The sequence below is a fragment of the Talpa occidentalis genome, unplaced genomic scaffold, assembly GCF_014898055.3.
Source record: "Talpa occidentalis isolate TD23 unplaced genomic scaffold, MPIMG_talOcc4v2.1 talOcc4.436, whole genome shotgun sequence".
NCBI classification, from domain to species: domain Eukaryota; kingdom Metazoa; phylum Chordata; class Mammalia; order Eulipotyphla; family Talpidae; genus Talpa; species Talpa occidentalis.
This window is the reverse complement of record NW_023604696.1, coordinates 7943-27605: the sequence shown is the minus strand read 5'-3', so window position 1 is coordinate 27605 and position 19663 is coordinate 7943. Positions and strand designations below refer to the sequence as shown.

The 19663-nt window shown below is 45.4% G+C and overlaps 1 long non-coding RNA gene across 1 annotated transcript; it reads left to right on the top strand.

The window, feature by feature from the left end:
• Positions 1-2872: 2872 nt before the first annotated feature.
• On the top strand, positions 2873-19316 carry LOC119258449 (uncharacterized). The gene is made up of 3 exons (XR_005128262.2): positions 2873-3431; positions 5730-5879; positions 19076-19316. It is a non-coding gene; the product is annotated as an uncharacterized LOC119258449 (long non-coding RNA).
• Positions 19317-19663: the final 347 nt, after the last annotated feature.

The window sequence follows — 19663 nt, the reverse complement described above, 5'->3', positions numbered from 1 at the left end:
GGCAGCACAGAGATTGGACTCACTTCTGCTCTACTCCAGAATCCCACGTATCCATCCACATGATAAATCCACTGATTGTTTGGAATTTTCTGTGAGTATTTCGGCTGCTGGAAGCAGTGTGCTCTTGTTTCCCTCAGCTGCATTCTAAATATTTTTTACAAAGCAGTCTTTTAATTGTTTAATTAGCCTGGTTCCCCAAAGATAAAGCTCTTTAAAGGTCAGATGTTAACTTAATCCTCTTTGGGTTATCATCGAAAAAGATCAGCTGAATTGACCTTGACAAAACTGCCTGAGAGGCTTGAGGACAGACAGGCCCTTCCCTATCCATGTATACAGACAACTGCTGTTACGGGACGGGGCATTTTCTGTGCCTTTGATAGCAGGTGGATTTGTTTCTCTTGACAAGACCCTGATAAAAAAGACTTACTATCCATCTTCCATGTGCATTGAATTGTGACCTACTAACATTAGATCCTCAACCCCAGGGAGCACCAGGCTGGCGCTGAGGGGATGCATTGGGCCAACTCAATGACCGAGAGAAGAAACAGAGCATGACAGGAACCCAGGGACAGCGCCAGCAGGGCGGGCTCACCACACAGGCCTCTCCTGCCTCCACTGGGAGGCCAAGCAACAACAAGAGATAGCAAAGGCCCCTCACAACCACAGTGGGAGCAGCTGTGACCAGTCCCAGCCTGGCCACCCTGGGCTAGGTCGATGGATGCATGACCCCATTGAGCCTACCAGAGTCCTTGTCTGGGATTTTAAAAACTGAATTGGAAAAATGATTTTCTGTCTTCCCGGTGGCAATGGTGGAGGGATTGAGGCCTAGGCACCATCAGCAGCCATTTTGCCTCCCACATGGTGTGTCCAGCTTAGACGATAAGAAAGACAAGGGAGACCATAGAGAGAGTGCTCCGATGCCTGCTCCCACTTGTTCCCCAAGCCCAGCTGCATCCTTGACTAGCCATAATTTAGTCTTTTAATCACAGATACTTTGAACTAACAAGTTCCCCCTTTGCCCAAGCTAGTTTAAGTTTCCATCACTTGTCACCATGAAAGTCCTGACTCATACAGAGGAAGTGTGTGAAACATGAGTTTAGCCCTCCGCTTCCTTTTCAGTGTCCTCTCATACTTTCCTACAGGGGACACTGTTTTCCCCCATTAAACCAGCCTGCTGCTAGATCCGCCCCAAAGGCGCTGGCCCTCGGCTCTCTGCCATGTAGCTTTAAGCAAAGCTAAGAATTTAAAATTTTCTACTTTGGGGAAAAGCTGCATCTTTTTTTTAAGAATTGGAAAAGGAAGGCATTTTGATGAGCTCAGGTATTTTGAGCCAGAGATGGTCTTCCAGCTGTTGGCCATGTGGCACCTCAGGTTGAGGCTAGTGGGTTAGGAATGGAAGGAAAGGGTGTTTGTGGAACCCTCATGACAGACATGACAATGTGTGTGACACATTTTACAAAACATCCTTTTCCAGTAAGCCTCACAATCAGTGACATGAGAATCGCTACTCCATTTTGTAACGCAGTTGAGAAATACCATAATTTTAATGTTTTCTAATCCTTTCCTTACACATATCCTCTCAAACATTAAACATCCATGGGAACTACCTATGGCCCTCCCTGGAGGGTAAGGGAAATATGCCTGGAAAAAAGGAGGGGGTCTTGGTGCTCTGAGTTCAAAGGTAGATTTTAAAAATCTATAGCAGTTTCATTTCACTTTGAAATGAAAAAGCCAGGCAGTTGAATAAGTTTCTTTTTGTATCTAAAAGCTTGTTTCTAAATACTAAGCATCAAAGACAAGAGGATGACCTAGAATCCTGGGGTCTGCAGCTCTAGCCTTGAGGAGGAGGATGTTTAGAAACAAAGTTTTATTGATACAGTTTCACCCATTTGTTTCTGTTTTGTGTGTAGCTACTTCTGCCCTACAAGAGCTGCACAAACTGGATGGTTTCCAAAGCCTAAAATATTTACCATCTGACCCTTTTTGGGAAGTTTGCTGACCTGTGTATAAATCATAGGAGGGGGAAGAACGCAAGAATGTTTTCTCCCCCTAAAAGGAGATAGAGGTTTGACCTTCAGGAGGAAGGGAGAAGTTTAAAGATGGATGACTAGAGTTTAGAACATTCTGAGCCCCGGAGAATGGCAGAGTCCACTGTCCTGAGCTAAGTCCAGAAGAGTGCTACAGAGAGTTGGAAGGGATTGGGGGACTGGAGGTGACCACAAGAAGGATCTGAAGGTAGCCTCAACAGAGTAGTCTGCAGGAACATCTGGAGGTGCCCTGTGTCCCCTGAAAGGGCTGGAGGTGACTGAGAGGAGTGGGAGCCTGGGTGAGGTGCCTCAGTTATGACATGGGAGTGCCATCAATAATGGGCTAGACCATCCATGCTGGGTACCCCAGCAGGACGAATGCATCAGCAGAGACAGCACGGTGCCAATAGGCAAATGCCTGCAAGACCTGAGCATGCCACTGAAACCAGAGGAACCTCCCCCAACCCCGGGCTTGCCCCAGAGCGCTGCTTGTGGCAATGCAGTGCCAGCAGCAGCAGGTTATGGGCACTTTCCTGCCCACCACCAGTGCCCCCCCCACCGCCACCCCGCTCCCCGGGGCTTAGGCTGTAGGCAGAGGCTAGCAGTGATGGCTGGTGGCAGTGATTTCCCTATCATGCTGCCCCAGGGCAGGCAACTGTTGGTTCTGGGCTGCAGGGAGGAGCATGGAGCCCCACTGGGCTGGCTCCAGTGCTGTGGCTTCTCCAGCTGCAGGCCCTTAGAGAGGCCCATGGACTTGGTGACTGGATGGTAGAATGGACTGTCAGGTGTGAGCTGTGAGCTGGTTGGTAAATTATCCAATCAGCAGTAGGATTAAAAATGGTCCAATCAGACTCGAAGGTGGGAGGCCCTGAAAGGGGATATAAAGCAGGACAGGGGCCGACATGGGACAGGTTGGGCTGTCTCAGACTTGCTCTGACTCCAGTGACTCTAACTGTCCTTGTCTTCCAAAGAAGAAAGAAGCATCCAGCAGCTGGCCTCCAAAGGAAGAAGAGAACCCAAAGAGCTTTGCAGAGGACAGGCTGGCCGCGCCTGCCTTGGGCCTGCCTCTGACACTGCCTGAAAGGAGTAGCAAGGCCTCAGCCTGGTGTCCCAAAGAGCTATTGTTGTTGATGTGGCCAGCACCTCACAAAGAGCTGTAACTTTGGTGTTTCTGACACGGCTGCCTCCTAGTGACCAGGTGACCAGCACTGCTGGCCAGTGTTGTCCAGCACTGTTGATGGGTGACTGGCACTCTATGTCCGGGTCACCTCTGAGAGCTGTTGATTGTCTGGGACTGCCTCCTGCTGCCTGGTCCACCATCTGCTGCTATCCCGACCTTCAGACTATGGCTAAGGGCTGTTGTGGCGTCATCTCAGGCCCCGCCTGTGAGCACCTCCAGCTGCGGTGAGTTGGGTCCTGGGCCCCTGCTACTGGCTGCCATGAGCTCCAGGCCCTTATTGGCAGGACAGCACAAAATGGCCTTTTGTTTGGGACTTCTGGACACTGTAGACACTATCTGGCATGAGATAGCCGGTCACTTGTGCCCTTAAGAAGTTGTTTCCCAATTTGTTAAATAAACCCCATTATTCTCTGAACCTGAGTGGTCTTGCAGTTGTGAATGCAGGTGAAAACCCACCGACAGTGACCTGTCCTCGATTGGGCACTGTCCTTGGATGGCTATGGTCCTGCTATAGCCCCCCTGTAGCACTGTTTCACCACGTGTCCTAGATGCCCCACTCTCACCACTGGGAAAATTTGGAGAACCTCTATTTCACCCTGGAGGGGAGGAGATCAAGGATGCAATCACTGATTAAGTGGTTTCCAAAAAGTGCAGTGTGGTCTTGCTGGAGGGTTTATACCTACCCCACTATTGTTTTGTTTTGTTTTTTTTAAGACTTATTTACTTATGCATACAAGAAATGGGACACAGGTCACCAGAGACAGAGTGGGAAACAGAACAGGCAGACTGACTGAAATACACTGCTGAGGGGAGCAGCGGGCGAGACAGGAGCGGTCTGCTGTGCCATGTGGGTAGCACTCTGGCCGGGGATCAAACGCATGCTGCAGAGGCTGTGGATAGCTTCATAGTGCTGTGCTTAACCCCTTGCACCTCCCGGGAGGCCCTCTACCCCACTGTTAACAGAAGTTCTGCCCAATAAAGTATCATCATCAGTAGGCCAATAATATTAGAGTCTAAGTGTAGGGAGGAAAAAATGTCAGGCTTTTCTGCCCTCCCGCCATGAGGATAGATGATGGATCCTTGCGGTCCTGAATGCATGCCTGATGGCGGGCACCTGGAGTAGGGTGTGGGCATAGGTAGATGGGATTCACCTGGGCTGAGACTGGGCTTTTAAGGGCGGCATCATGGGGACGCCAGTAGCAGCCGAAAGAGAAGCTGAGAAAGAAGCAGCACAAGTTGGGAAGTGGAAAAGCAGGAAAACAAAGAAGCAGAGAGAACGCCGGAGAGCCCAGATAGAGTGAGGATTTGCTGGGGGCTGGGAGTGTTATAGAGCAGCCCCGATATTGAACGGGTTCCTGGCTGTGGGTCCTCACCCACGCGCTTACAAGGGACTTATGAATACTCCACTACAGACACACACAAGATTAATAAAAGGTTTATTTACAAGGGAAAAGGAAATAAGGAAAATGTACAACTCAGGGAGAAAATAGGGAAATAAAGTCTTTAATGCGTCCTACCCGATCCGACGACCTGGAAACCCAAAGTCACTCTCCGAGCTGGCCGGACGCTGCGAGCTGGCGGGGAGCCAAAATGGGGGACCCCTCCAAAGCCCACGTGTCTGCCTTTTATATCAACCTGGCTGCTTAACCCCACCCTCAGGTCCCAGCCACCTTCCCTTTGGTGGGGATGGGATTTGGAGTTCCCAGTGTCTTTGGCTTTGGCCTGGGGTGGGGGTGGAGTCCACAAAGCCTGTATGGAATTAGCTTTAGGACATCCTTTTCCCCCTAACAGGAGGACTGCCAGCCTCCTGGCCCCCCAGCACCCCTACCTGCCATGTACCCGGTAAATCCCCAATAAAAGCCTGAAAAGCCACTGAGGACTCTGACTCCTCCTTTACCGGTCTACACGGGATCAGAAAACCTGCTCAGTGGTCTTCCTGACCCCTTACACGAAGTCTGCTCTGCCTAACAGAACTTTCTTCTATAATGAGATGTTCTGTATCTGCTCTGTGCAATGAAGGAACTGGATTTTTAATTTTGACTTTTATTAGGTTAACTGATAACTTAAATTGCCACAGTACAGATCTAAGAAACGGGATTATTTTTCCTAGGTGCAAAATGTATTAATGCCACTTTTTTTTTTAAAAAAGATTTATTTATTTATACAGCACTTGGTACAGTCAGAAGCGTGGGAGGGTGAGAGGACTCACCAGAGCCAGAGCAGGGAACAGAACAGGCAGACCAATGAAATACACTGCTGAGGGGAGCAGTGGGCGGCAGGAGAGGTCCGTGTGCCATGTGGGACCCTCGCCCGGTGGCTGGGGATCGAACCAGCACTATAGAGGCTGGGGGCAGCTTCGCAACCCAGCGCTCAACTGCTGGGCCACGGGGAAGGCCCTTAATGCCACTTTAAAAAGGAGTAACTAAAGATTGTCCAGGTTTAGGGATAGTGGACATCACGATCTCTCACTTCTATTCCCCCTCAGTCTTGTTCTGAAGTAAATTCCTGAATTGTTCTGGCAGGTTCTCACAGGTAATGCAGAACAGAGAACCCAGATGAAAGCAGCAAAACACAGGTAATTTGATATGGGGATGCTTCGAGAGCTTTCATTTTGATCCTCAAGGCCAAAGAGATCTGAGATGAGGAAAAGCACATCAAGAAGGAAACCCAAGGTAAGGAGTAAAAGGTGTAGGGCGGAGAGGGGAGTGGGTGTGCAATGGTGTTATCAGCTCAGCTGCCAGGTTCTCTGGCTTTCAGTCCCCAGAGCTCTCAGTTTCTCCTGAGCTAGCTCACACACCCAGTTGCCTCTGGACTGCCCTCACCCCTTCTTTCCTCCCTGTCCAAGCCTGTAATGACTGACTCCAGGGGCTCTAGTTCCACTGTCTCCTGTGACTTGTCATTCACAGAACTGTGAGTGGTAATTTGCCAACCTCCATCCAAGTTTCTTTTTAAAAGCAGGAGATGCTGGGTGTAATGTTACATCGCTAAGAATCCTTAGACAATAGAAAAGGAAATGGAATTTACCCAGGGAACAAAAGAGTTTGCAGCTCACAGCTCTTTAGCCCTAGAAAACACTGTGGAATCAACTTCAGGGCTCTGGGGGGACAGAGATTGTACCCAAAACAGGGAAGGGGCTTGTTGCAGGAGAAGCCCACCGCTCAGTGCTTAGCAGCTCCAAATAGGGCATTTGCCCTCATGCCAAACTGGGATTAAGGCAAGGATGCGAAAGGCTGTGGTTCCTCTGCTCCACAGACCCAAGTGGAGGCAACAGAGTGGTTAGGAGCTTGAACCTGAAGGCAGACTTCCGGGGTTCACATTCAGCTTAACCAGGCCCCCTCCTGAGCCTGTTTTCCATTTGAGTGAAGACAATTATCAGGTGCTTTTATTTTATTTATTTATTTTTGAGAACTTAAAATGATGCTGCCTGGGAAGCACTTAGCATAGTTCCTGGCTCAGGTACACTCAATAATTGTCAGCTCATGTGTTAGTTGAATATGCTTCACCTGGCCCCGTGGGAGGGTATGGAAGAAAGCAGCCGAGGTCTGTACTTTGGAGAGGAGTCCCTCCAAAGCCAGCATAGTGTCTCTTTTCTTAGAAATGCAGGCTGAAAAATGCGCTGGTTCCCTCCTTCCCCATCTTTACGTGGCTCAGGAGACTACTGTTCTAGACTATGGAGTTGGAAAATCCCTTCCAGTGGACAAAAAGAGATAAGGGAAATGACTTTCATCTTGGATGACAGAGATGAACAAGTTATATAATGTGACTCAAATACTGTGCCTCCCTGCTTTGGGATTCTCAGCCATGGGACAATGAGGTGCAGGAGTTAGCTGGAGCTGCAAATCACAGGCAGCTACATCTGGAGGATTTAACAATCCTACTTCAGAAATCAGGTTTCCCTGTCACTCCTTCCTACCAGCCCTTTTGTGGCCTGTGAGGAGTTTGTGGGAATGCTAGTCCCCTGGACATGTTCATTTCACAAAGAAAGGACTCAAGTCAAGGGCTTGGAAACAGAGTGGAGTGGTGATGTGGGTACCTGCAAAGGAGCAGGGATGGGGGGTGGGGGGGGGATCAGACACCTGCCCTAAAGGAAAATTGTTGATCATCAGCCCATGAGACTTCATCTTAACCCTGACACCTGCTGAACACCCCCTCACCCTCTACTTGGAAAACAGTCATGGTCCTCAAATTAGGCCAAATTTAGTCATAAAAACACAGTTCCTGTCCACAGCCCTTGGTGAGGACAATCAGCGAGGCTGACTCTAACTCCTCTGCTCTTGTTCTCCTTCCGTCAGGACTAGAGACAGTTCTGACTTCTGTATTCCCCAAAGACTGAGAATTTGCCTGAGTATATTTCAGAAATGATTTCTCAGAAGTCATGTTGGTCTCAGGTATTTTTGTGGTTAAGAGATTTATTGGCTGTTGTGCCCAGCGTCGACCAGTGCAGCCCCCAAGGACACAGACAGCCGATGCAAGAACACAAAGGAGTTTATTACAGGCTCGAGTCCAGGCTCACGATGCACACCGATGCAACAGCAGAGGTTGAGAGCCCCAAACAGAAGAAGCAGGGGTCTTAAATAGGGTCACAAGCAGGCGCGAATTTTGAAATAAGCTGGCAATTACTCATTGGCTACTACAAAGGCATTTTGGCGCACGCAGTTAGTTTCAAACTGATTGGATGGTTAGAGACACTGTCCCATTTATGGACAGGACTGCCCTCATTGGCGGCTGGGGTGGTCTGCTTTGTTGTCACCAAGTGGAGTGAGGGTTGTGACTGTTGAAACTATCTCTGGAATGCGGCTGTACAAGGACTAACATATCAAGGTGGAGGATATACAAAATGGCGAAACCTCAGCTAAACTTGGTTCCACATTGGCCAGTTTGAATTAAGACCCAAATGGACTCTATAAGCTGCATCTACAGTGCTGCATAGTATATTCCTTACTACTCATTCCACTCGATCCCCAACCTGGGAATCCTGTATCTGAGGTCAGGGGCTTACTTTGCTTGCAAAGTGGTCTGTGGGAGTCCCAATGTTCCTGCTGCCAGTGGGAACCAAGACTGATTATGTAGGGCCAGGCAGGGGCACCCAGGGAAACACAACCACTTGTTATTTGGAAGGAACCTCAAGCCAAGCTCTGGTCTATGGCTTTGAAGAAATTGAAAAGCAGTTCATCTGAATCCACATATTCTGAGACCCATCTGAGCTGTGCCTGTGAGAGGTTGGTGGGTGGGAGGATAGAGAACTGAAGGCTTTCACAGCTTCCTTTGGGCCTTGCTGCCTGGGCTCAGGTGAATGGAGGGGGGTGGGGGATGGGGAAATAGGTGCTGTTTGGGAAGACAGTGGCAGTCCTGTGCAATCTCCCACTGCCCTGCTCTCTCCCATTTGCAAAAACAGGGGCAATACCCCATGTTGATTATACATGGTCCCCAACCCTCTTGGTCTGGCAGAACCGGGTAGGACACAAGAACATGCCTGTCAGGCTCTAGGACAGAGTTTATCTGTTGTGTCCATAGTAACAGTTATCACTGAGCTCTCATTAGCAAGCAGGCCATGAGTTAAGCAGCTGACTTGCATTCTTCACTCAGGATGGAGCTGACATTCCACATCAGCTGGTCACTGCCATTTTCCACTCCCCTGCCCATTCACTGACTTTTCCACATCTGTGTACAGTATCTGTCATTGTTCTTCAATAACAGGAATCAAGCCTTTTCCACATCTTTATCTCCTACAAAGATTAGTTCAGGGACTTGTTGAAAATATTAAGTAAACATCCTCCCCTTACCGGATGTGACCTGCTGTATACCCACCACACTCAGTGTCTTTTGGTGGCCTGAACAAATGACCTTGTCTTATCTCACATGACCCTGCCACCCTAGGTCAGAGGTTGGTGACTGAGTCTAAGGTAGCCCAATCAGAACCTCACTCTTGGGAAATTTGGATTAAAGATCTACAGAGGGAGTCCATCAGCTGATGGCAGCCAAAGGAGAATCAAATTGACTCACCAATGTGGCAGAAAGTGGACAGCGATGTCTGCCCACGTGTAAGAGGCTAGAGCTATTCCATCCTTGAATGATGGAGCCCTGAGGCTTCATTTGTCCAGCTAAAGTTACATGCTATATTTAGGAACATGGTTTTTATAGCCAGTGTCCAAATGTGTACATTCTGTACAATACTTTGGGAACATAAACCAAAATGAAGAGCCAAGCAGATAGTTTCTTAGCTGAACCCTTTGTTTTGAAACTTAGGAAAATGCCAAGCACTGTTCATTGACTGTACCTTCCTCCTGTGTCTTCTTCACCTAACTTCAAGGTCTCACATGGCTTTCTGGAATGGGATTTCGGGCCTTGGAGTCTATTATGCTAGACTATAGGTCACTGCCTTGTTCTTTCAAGGGACTGTGGGTTGAGAAAATAAATGCTTGGGATAAGTTATATTTCTATTTGGCTAGTGAGGAGCATTCCAAGGTGGCAATAGATTGACCATGGGTCTACTGTTACCATGGGGCACTAACAGTAGATGCCTGTCAACATGAAGGGGCCTTTTTTTTTTTTAATTCTAGGTAAGTTGAATTTTTTTTCAAAGTGTGTGTTTTTCTCTGCATTATAGTTTACTTGTTCCCATATAATGGGAATTATGTTTATGCAGTACATGGACATAAAACCATATATATATCCATACAAGGAGTAAATGTGCTTATGTTGGGCATTGCCAACAAGTATGACATGACATGATAGTCAACAATAACTACATTCTAGAAAATAAAACTAGTTTTAGGTTAAGCTTATAACATGACCAGCCTGTACAGAATCTCTCCGAAAAAAATGGTGGATTTGAGGACATCCAGTCTGGATGTAGTTAGAAGAAATAAAATGTCATGGATTTTGTTTGGATATCTTAATATAAAAGCTGCCTAGAAGTTAGTGTTTCTTGAGAGTTTGTGATCACAGGTTGGTGCCTCTGGGCTGGGGCTTAAAGAGTTATGGTTTTCAAGAAGCCAAAGACTTAAGAATCTAGTCATAATGGAGCATCAGGGAGATTTATTTTTTCACATGAGGAAATTGTTTTTAAGGAAATAGAAAATACATGAAACAAAGGTTCTTAGGACACCAGGCAACCGGACAGCAACACACAGGGGCTCCTTGCTGTGGGAAAAAAAAGAAAAAGAAATGTGCCCCAATGAATGTTGCTGTTCCCCCCGGGGAGGGGCTGGGCACCAGAGAGAAGGAACCAGGTGGAGTCTAGTGACATTCTTGAGTTGAGCAGAGTTGGGAGTTCAAGGAGGACAAGGCCACAGAATTCTCAGGAGTCTCTAAGAAAGCTGGAGAGGGAAAGGATGCTAGAGCTCTGCAGAGGCTCCTAAGTTCCAGTCAGCTTGTGCACATGCAAGGCAAGGAACAGAAGCACTCAGCACTGCCATGATGGTATACAAACTACAAACATTAGTGGCAAACCTTATGTGACTTCAATTTGGGGATATTAAATATTACTCTCTATTTGACAAATAAGATCAGTTAGTAAAAAAAAAAAACCTCTTTGGGCCTCCCCTGGTGGTGCAGCGGTTGATCGCTGGGCTGCGAGGCTGCCCGCAGCCTCTGCAGCGCCAGTTCGTTCCCCGGCCGCCGGCGAGAGTCCCACAAAAAACAACAAATAAAAAAACTCCTTTTTTATACTGGCTACTTAGGAACCAAAACCAAGCCCATATGACATGCACTTTATGTACTAGCCTTACTCAGGCTTAAGCTTTCTTTTGCTGTTCATGCTTCCTGTTTTATCAGTTTGGGCTGCTACAACAAAGCATCACAGACTAGGTGGCTTATAAACAACAGAAATTTATTGCTCACAGCTCTGGAGCCTGAAAGTATGAAATGAAAGTGCCAGCTTGACTGGGTTTGGTCCTGGTGAGAACCCTCTTCTCGGCTGCAGACAGCTGGACAGCTGACTTCTTGTATCTTCACATGGTGGAAGCGAGCTCTCTGGCCTCTTCCCTTGAGGGCACTAATACTATTATGAGGGCTCCACCCTCATCACCTAATTACTTCCCAAAGATCCCACCTCCAAACCTTAGGATTTTGAGGATTAGGGTTTCCACATAAGACTTTTTATATATGAACATATGTAACATGACTATTTAGCCATTTCATTTCTTTGAATCCCTCCCTATTCTCTAAAAAAATCACTGGGTTGTATATTTTTGGAAAAGCACTTTTAGAATAAAGTATAAACAAATAGTGAAATCAGCTTTTGAGGAGAAAAAGCCTAGTTTTGACTTTTGAACAACCCACTGAAACAAAGATTAGCAATGAAAGTTTGTCAAAATTCAGGGTTGATTAAAAAATAATATAAATCTAAGGTATAAGAGGGAATAAAATCCTTGAGATTGGTGTACTGTTTTCTTTCAGGGATAGATGCTTTTGATAGCCCATTATAAATGTCCACCCTGCTCTCCAGGGGACATTGTGCACACGCAAGGCCAAAGGTGGGCTGGGAGAAAGAGACAGGAAGGCATGGAGATGAGTGGAGCTCAGATATGGAATCAAGTCAGGATGCAGGACAGGGGGGCAGTCAGACAAAGACAAGGCTCAACCTTGGCATGGGACCAATGGTGGGTTGAAGTTAAGGACTGGGGGAGTCAGGAAATGAATGAGAATATTTTGGGCAAATGTTAATTTTCAAAAAGCTAAAAACTAGAAAGAAAGGAAAAGCCTTTCCTTAAAGTTGACTATAGAGGGCCTCCCTGGTGGCACAAGGGGTTAAGCACTGTACTATGAAGCTATCCGCAGACTCTGCAGCATGAGTTCAATCCCTGGCCGGCCAGGGAGCAACCCACATAGAGCAGCCAACCTCTCCTGTCTCACCCGCTCCTCCCCTCAGCAGTGTATTTTGTCAGTCTGCCTGTTCTGCTCCCCACTCTGTCTCTGGTGAATCCTCTTACCTGCTACAGCTCTGGCCTGTACCCCAGTTCTTGTATGCATAAAAAATAAATCTTAAAAAAAAGTAGACTATAAAGATTGGAGTTAGAAAAATGGATGCTAAAACTGGTAGGTGAGAGTTTGATGAGAAATGGACTACACACACTTCATACTAATTATACTGGAAAAACAATGACTTCACAGAGAAAAGCAGACATCACCTTAACCATGTGATAAAAGATGACATCACCTGCAATGGGACAAACACATTATTTGCCTCCCGATGTGATACACCGAGGAAGACATGAACTCAGTTCTGTAGTGGTCCTGCCAAAATAGTACATTCTGGAATTAATAATGAAAAGACAATGGACAAGCCCAAACTGAGGCATATCCTCAGAATAATTAGCCTCCACTTTCAAAAATGATAAGTTATTAAAGACTGGGGGACTGTCACAGGAGGAGGGATCTACAGATGTGCTGGCTGAATGTGATTCATGAGACTGGGTGGAATGTGGATTGGGAAAAATAGATGTTTGGGGGTAACTGATGAAATTCTGATATGGATTGTAGTCTAGATAACTATTTTATCAGTGTTATATTGTGATAATTATGTTGTGATAATGTAAGAATACATACTTGGTCCTGCAAGAGAGTGGCAGAATAAAGATGTCAGGTTTGCCTCCTCCATATAGATTATAGCAAACAAAGTTTGTAACCCCTGAAAGACAGATGACGGAAGCATACAACAGGAGCAATGCTCAGGTGAAAGGGGTGGGACAAACTGATCAAACTCTGCCATGACACCAGTGCGGTACAGCCCTTGAGAAGGAAGCAGTCATGCCATATTAAGCCTGCTCTGTAGCTGCTGACTAGGGAATGTACTCACATCGGGAACTTTGGAGACCCAACACAGTGCTGGATAAGGGGGCACCCTACTGGAGAACTATAGAACGGGTGCAGAGTAACAATAACTGGGTTGAGTTTGAGACTTTCAATATAGAACAGCTGGAATCAGACAGGCTGGAAGAGCCAGGCTGCATCATAAAAGAGGCTACTACTTGCACTCTGAGGTTGTGGTATTAAAGACAACTGCCATCTGCACCCTCAGGGCCAAACCAAGACAATAACTGAATGCTTTAACCAGAGTTTAAGCACCTGGATCTCCACAGGAGAAAGCGCCTCAGGGTAAGGCTCTGCACTGGAAAGACTGAAGGAACAACACCCAGCTTGATGCATTGGCTCAAATAGCATCCGTGTCCAGTGCAGCTTCTGGTGCTCAGACGGCTGTGGCTGGCACAAGACTCCATGAGCTATCTAGGCGGAGGGGTTGGCCTAGAGCTGGGGATCACTGTGGATTCCCACCACACAATTGTGGTACCCACAGTACAGTAGGAAGCCTGAATTCCTGACATAGTATGCGAGTTTATCCCTACAGTAGCCATAAAAACTAAAAATGAAGAGACAAAAGGACATTATAAACGTTAGAGCGAAAACCCTGAGAGAAGTCTCAGTCTAGCAGAACTACAGAATAGCCTGAAGAGGAATTCAAGGTAATTATAACAATGTTTACTAAACTGAAAAAAAAAAAGCAAAACAGGAACAGAATAAAGACAAAAAAAGACTGTAACAATAGAACTAATGGGTCTAAACAAAATACTATAAGTGAACTAAGAAATACAGTGGAGGGCCTCAGGAAATACAAGCAAATGCAATAATTGGAAAGAATTAATGAGCTTGACAGCACAATTTCAGCGAACACACACACATTGAACAACAAAGAGAAAAAAGAATTTGAAAGATGAAAACCTAGAAAAGATGAGACTGAGGCCCCAGGGTACACAAAGCATATAGCCAAGATAGCACAGACCTCATGTCTTTAGGGATAACCTAAAGAAAGAATCTGTATCAAGGGGGGTGGGGGACAGAAGAGAAAGACAAAGGTGTAGAAAATTTATTTAAATATATAATTGTTGAGAACCATTTTAGCAAGGAAACAAGACCAAGAGTCTCAGGGTCTCCCTGGTGGCGCAAGGGGTTAAGCACAGCACTATGAAGCTATCCACAGCCTCTGCAGCACAAGTTCAAACCCCGGCCAGCCAGAGAGAAACCCACATGGCGCAGCAGACCTCTCCTGTCTCACCCCGCTGCTCTCCTCAGGAGTGTATTTGTCAGTCTGCCTGTTCCCCACATTGGTGAGTCCTCTCACCCCCACATCTCTGGCCTGTACCCCAGCTCTTGTATGCATAAATAAATAAATCTTTAAAAAAAAAAAAAGACCAAGAGTCCCAAACAAAGTAATACCAGACAGATCACAAGACATAAGGAAACGGTTGAAAACTAATAGCAAAGACAGAATACTGAAAACATGAAGAAAAAAAGTGTAACCCATGAGGGAACACCAATTAAACTGCAGTGAACCTTTCAGTAGAAACACTACAGCCAAGGAGGGAATGTCAGGAAATACTTAAAGTCCTCAAAGTAAGATTTCCAGCATGATTATATTGAGGAAGGATAGTATCCTTTACCCTGCATGATTATAATGTTCAAGATAGAGGAAGGATAAGGAGCTTCATTAACAATTTAAAACTAAAGGTATTTATCAAAACCAAGCTGTCCATGATAGAAGTACTAATGAGGTTTTTGTAAAGCAACAGAACAACAAATAGAGGTACAGTCACCTAAGTTATTTATAAAAACTCAGCAGCAAAGACAAACACAAAATTAAAGGTAGGAGGACTATCCTACAAATAAATAAATGACAATCATGGGCCTCCCTGGTGGCACCAGGGGTGAGAGTCTTGGTGCTATCAAGCTATCACCAGCCACTGTGGCCAGGGAGCTAACCCACATGGCACAGGAGACTTCTGTCTCACCCATTGCTCCCCTTAGCAGCATAATTCAGTAGATTCACCTGTTCTGCTCCCCACTCTGTCTCTAGTGAATCCTCTCACCTCCCACACCTCTGGCCTACACCCCATAAATAAATAAAAATAAACCTTTAAAAAAATGACAGGGCAAAAAAGTCAGGAGCTGCTATATTTGTATCAGATTAAATAGACTCCCAATTAAAAATGGTAATAAGGGCCTCCCCAGTGGCGCAGCAGTTGAGCACTGGGTTGCAAAGCTGCCCACATCCTATGCGGCGCTGGTTTGATCCCTGGCTCGATCCCCGGCTGCTCCCCGGCCACCAGAGGAGGGTCCCGCATGGCGCGCAGACCTCTCCTGCCGCCCGCTGCTCCCCTCAGCAGTGTACCTTGGTCCTTCTGCCTGCTCTGCTCCCCGCTCTGGCTCTGGTGAATCCTCTCACCCTCCCGCACTTCTGACTGTACCCAGTGCTTGTATGTATAAACAAACAAACAAATAAATCTTTTTAAAAAATTATTAAAAATGGTAATAATTTGATAGAGATGGACATTACATTATGATTAAGGGCCTAATACAAGAGAAAAATAACATATATGCAATGAATGATGGAGCACCAAGATACATAAGACAATTACTAGTAGAATTAAAGAGAGATGATGACAGGAAAATAATAGGGAATTTAACATTCCACTTACATTTATGGACAGATCAGCATTTTAGGGAATAAGTAATACATGTTACAATATGGATGAACCTTGAGAACATTATGCTAAGTGAAATAAGCCAGACAAAAGGGTAAATAGTATATGATTTCACTTACATGAAATATCTAGAATAGGCAAATTTCTTGAAATAAAAAGTAGAACAGAGAGGTCCAAGTGTGAGGGGTAGTGAGTTACTGCTTAATGCACACAGAAATTCTGTTTGGGATAATGAAAAAATTCTGGAAATTGTGATGATGGTGAAACAATACTGTAAAAATACTTAGTGTCATCGAGTTTTGTTGTTAAAATGGTGAATTTTATGTATATTTTACCACAAGAAAAAAAAGTCAAAAGATTGGTAAAGTTGGTGACATCTTCCCAAAGAAGTTAATTCAAGTGCTTAATCTTGATAAACGTGTTTGAAAAAAATTTTTTTTCAATTTGAAATTTTTTTTTGGATACAGGTTAAATTATGGTGGGGGATAAATCTAGCATATTTTAATTATTACTAGTCCTAAATATACAATAATTCATACACATTAGAATGCCTATTTGCTTTTTTGTATTTTCCCTACATTATAAGAAAATGATTGGAAACTCATCAAATCTGGAGGGTTAAGGTATCTAACTTAAAATATAGTCTCTGTGGCAAATATAAAATTCACGTGGGCACTCCCAGAACCACCTCAAAGAGATGCTCATAGAGATACATGTCTTTTCCAGTGTTTTCATATATATATTTTTTTAAGATTTATTTATTTATTTATACAAGCACTAGGTACAGTTAGAAGAGCGGGAGGGTGAGAGAATTCACCAGAGCCAGAGCGGGGAGCAGAGCAGGCAGAAGGACCGAAGTACACTGCTGAGGGGAGCAGCGGGCGGCAGGAGAGGTCTGCGCGCCATGTGGGACCCTCCTCTGGTGGCCGGGGAGCAGCCAGGGATCGAACCAGTGCTGCAGAGGCTGCGGGCAGCTTCGCAACCCAGCGCTCAACCGCTGCGCCACGGGGGAGGCCCCATATATTTTTTTTTTAAAGATTATTTATTTATACAAGCACTGGGTACAGTCGGAAGTGCGGGAGGGTGAGGGAATTCACCAGAGCCAGAGGGGAGAGCAGAGCAGGCCGACTGATGAAGTACACTGCTGAAGGGAGCAGCGGGCGATAGGAGAGGTCTGCGCACCATGTGGGACCCTCACCCAGTGGCTGGGGATCGAACCGGCGCTGCAGAGGCTACAGGCAGCTTCACCACACAGCGCTCAACCGCTGCACCACCAGGGAGGCCCTGTTTTCATATTCTTTAGGTAGATACTTAGAAGTGGAATTGCTGAATCATAAGATAGTTCTATTTTTAATTTTTTGAGGAACCTCCATACTGTTCCTACAGAGGCTGCACCATTTATAGTCCCACCAACATGACGGACTGGAGGCGATTATGTTAACCAAAGTAGGTCAGAAAGAGAAAGACAAATAATGGACAATTCCATTTATATATGGAATATAAAAAAACAAAGCAAAGCCATAGACCCTGACGAGAAAGTGGTGGTTACCTGATGGGGAGGGGAAAGCAGTGGAAGGATCTTAGGGGGCCAAGTAGATAGAGGTGAGTGGTACTAGAACTGGTGGTGGGTGTATTGATATACTCATTTATCAAGATGTGAAGCTGTAGTCCTGAAACCTAGGTAGCATTTTAAACCAATGATACATCAATGAAAAAAAAAAAAAAAAAGCATAACTTGTGTTTAGTGAGAGAGATGAGGAATTATTACCCAGAGAAGATGAAACTGGGGCCCCAAGGTACACAATAGAATGTAGCCGAGACAGCACAGACCTCAGGTGAACTGCCCAGCGAGTCTCAAAGGCTGAACTCCAACTGCCTGTGTAGGTGGGGTCAGGAGCCTGCTGACGGGGCAGCTGTAGCATATTACAGACTTAGTGACAGTGGGTGTTGGTTTAATATTGGTTAATGATTCTCTCCAGCAACACTGGGCAGAACAACTGAAGCAGCAGGAAGATGAAGTATCCAGTGAGTGCGAAGAGCCCATGCTGTTGGGTTTTCCTTTTTGCTTGCTATTCATATAGAGGATTTCTACTCTAAAAAAATATTTACAAAGAAGAAAAATAGATTATTACCATATTCACAATGAACGGATTTGGGTAATACCTTTAGAAGTCGCTCAAAAAATTCACATAATAATTATACATCTTAAAATAGCCACATCAGAAATAAGTTGTTGATAAATTGCAGCCTGTTTCATAATGTGTTTAATTATGAAATGCCTTATAAAAACTTGGAAAGTGATCAACTATCAAATGCTTGACTACCTTTAGCTTTAACTCCACCTTCTGAATGAAACTTGTTTTGGAATGGAGTGGGTGGTGGCGGTGGCAGCAGCAGCAGCAGCAGCAGCAGCAGCAGCAGCAGAGCTAGAGCAAACAGGAAACCTCAAATAACATTTCACGTGGCCCCTGCCTCTCTGTTCCCACACACTCAAAGTGCACAGTTCAAATTAAACCACGGCTCCGGCGGGGGCTGGCCAGGTGCTAGCCAGACCAGCTAAGCGGGGCTCAGTTCAAGTTGGAGGGTGTCTTTTATGTGGATCCACAGCTGAGGCTCCCTAAAGCCCACATTTCTTCTAGAGGATCCAGAACATTCCAGATGGGTAGAGGACATAACAGATAAATATTCCTATAGAACAATTAGCCAAAAATTATTTAAAGACTATTAGGTTTGGTACAGCACTGCACTGGGTAGTTTAAGAAGGGGAGGACAAGTCTTCCAATGTGTTACTGAAATGTCATTGGATTTGAGAGTAAAGCTGATTTGAGATAAGCAATGCTTATTCCTACTTTGTGTGTCTATATAGTGAAAGCGCTTTTTAAGAAGCAAGGGACATAAAAGCACTGAATTAGGGATGAGCCATTATCTACACTTCTCAGTGTCTTAGGGGGTCTGAACAGGAAGTTTCTGCTAAGACCAACATCCTGGGTGGCCTCAGCATGCTTCCCTACCAGATACTTCTTTTCCTTTGCTCACCTACATCCTCTGCTTAGAAAACTCTTACTTGGCTTTGCCTATGCAAATCTTACTTTACCCTTCCTGCTGGGTATTCTACTTCATGCCAAAGATGCAAGAACAACCTTTTATTTTTAATAATTATGAGCACTTACAATATGAGATCAGCCGTGTGGTCTCAATCAACCTTTGTGCTATCAGCACTCATCTGTCTCAAACTCACAGTTCACAGAATAAGTTTCCTGGAGTATAATGACATCAGTCACATTTTCCTGCAAGGCACACACACACATGCACAAGCTTATTCAGATATCACATATATTTGGACCCCTGACAGTTGATTGTTCACAAATATTCTGATTTGTTCCTTTCAGGTCCTCTTGAAGTTAGATGTGACTTGCTTTGGCCAGTGCAACAATCCAAGGAGAGGGAACAGCCAAAGTAAGGTACCTGCAAGACTCTGGGTTTGAGTGAGACAGGTATGTTCTGAGGACAGCCAGGAGACCAGTGTGGCCAAAGCAGAGATGTGAGTCCCAGAGGTAAGTCACAGGGACCAGATCATATAGGTGGCCTTGTAGGTCACTGTAAGAACTTTGCTTTTTTCTGAGGGAAACAGGAGCCATTGCAAGGAATTCAATAGAAACTCCGCGGAAGGGTAAGGGAGGAGGCAGGTTTTCACTGGGGTGAGGGTAACTTTCAATGTGAACCTTCCAACTTAACCTCCAGTGATGATGGTTTGTTAAGCTTCCCAGCTCATTCTATCTTGTCAGTAGGCTAAGAACCACTGCTTCAGAGAATTCAGGGAGCAGATAATAGAAAGAAAATCTGTAATCCTTATTTTAGATATCATTTTAATTGCTTCCCTAATCAAACTACAAGTGAGAGTTGACAATTAAAATGGGATCATTCCCTTTCCCCCCTAAAACAGGGCTTTTGCAGGGACATAAGGGTGAGAAAAGAGA